This window comes from Octopus bimaculoides, chromosome 9 (assembly GCF_001194135.2).
Source record: "Octopus bimaculoides isolate UCB-OBI-ISO-001 chromosome 9, ASM119413v2, whole genome shotgun sequence".
NCBI classification, from domain to species: domain Eukaryota; kingdom Metazoa; phylum Mollusca; class Cephalopoda; order Octopoda; family Octopodidae; genus Octopus; species Octopus bimaculoides.
Genome location: NC_068989.1, coordinates 33,466,826 through 33,468,283, shown reverse-complemented (window position 1 = coordinate 33,468,283; position 1,458 = coordinate 33,466,826). Strand labels below are relative to the sequence as shown.

The window sequence follows — 1,458 nt, the reverse complement described above, 5'->3', positions numbered from 1 at the left end:
ATAAATGGAGAAGTTGACATGGAATTGACTGAAATAATAAATAACACTGATGTAATGCATGAGTCATCACAAAATTTACCAACTGGTAATGATGTTCATCCATCTGATATAAATCTGGAGAAACAAAAAGATATGACTGTTGCTAAAGAAACTTTTGTTAAACCAGCAATAGTACCTAAGAAAGTAAAACCAAAAGGCAACAAAAAATCGTCAAAAAGCTCAAAGGATAAAAAGGAAGATGAAGGAGGTGTGTATTTCATTTTTCTAATTTGTTTCACTGCCTTTCTATAATAAAACGAAGGTATGCTAAATATAAAAATGCTGCTTATGTGAAAGCATTCACTGACATGGTAATTCATAATTTTTACTACAAAACAAAATACAGTGCTCTGTGAGAATAAATAGCTTTAATGAAAGGTGGGGGGAATTAACAGACTTATTACAACATTTGATGGAAGGTCTTACAGTATTTATTCCAGCACTCTAGTGTTTGAGTTCAAATTTCTCCAATGTCAACTTTACTAAATACAAAGGTTTTACTCTATAGAAACATCATGAGTGATGTTTTGAAGAAAAATGTATATCTCCGGATTTTTAATGATCTAAGCTTGATTGCTGTGTCTTTAATAATGATGGATTTTTATTTCAAATACACTTGATTAACTCTAAAATATTCCATGTTTAAATACTCCAGATATTCATGGTAAATTTGCCAAAAGTATTGTATAACAAATGTTTTATGCTTTTGAAAACTTTGCAGAAGAGTAACTATCATCATCATCATTTAATGTCTGTTTTCTATGCTGGCATGGGTTGAACAGTTTGACCAGAGTTGGCAAGCAGGAGAGCTGCACCAGTTTCCACTTTGATGTGGCTTGATTTCTGCAGTTGGATGCCCTTCCTAATGCCAACCATTTTACAGAGTGTGCTGGGATCCTTCCTTACGGGGCACTGGCATGGGTGCTTTTGTGGTGCCAGCATGGGCACTATTATGTGGTGCTGGCATGGGTGCTTTTTACATGCCACCAGCACAGGGCTCTTGGTGAAAAAAATATTTACATAAGCAGATCCTTTTACATTTAGCTTTCTATGCAAGCATGGGTTGGATGTATCGCAGCATGTTACCACTTGTTGTGATCCTTCATTTGCTGTACCCAGTAACAGAGAAAACGGCCAATTTTATTGGTTTATGTAATTTATAAATTATTTTGCTATACGGAGAGCATGAATGAAATACAAGTTATGCTTAAAATATCTGGCAGTGAATAGGATACAAAAGACAGAAAGCTGCAGGGTTTTGAGGAATTGTTGTTGAGTTAATGAAATTAGACAAAGTATTATCATAAAGACTGGAGTACCATTATCATCATCTGTTGCTCTGTAGATAAAGGGGTTGTACTGAAAACATAAATGGTGCATTTCATGTGTCACCCGCACATGAGCCAGTCCAGGGGCACT

At 35.3% G+C, this 1,458-nt stretch overlaps 1 protein-coding gene across 1 annotated transcript in view; it reads left to right on the top strand.

Moving 5' to 3' along the window:
- The window catches only part of LOC106875105 (uncharacterized), a 62,801-nt gene that overhangs the window by 32,837 nt on the left and 28,506 nt on the right, over positions 1-1,458 (top strand). The window lies entirely within an intron of this gene.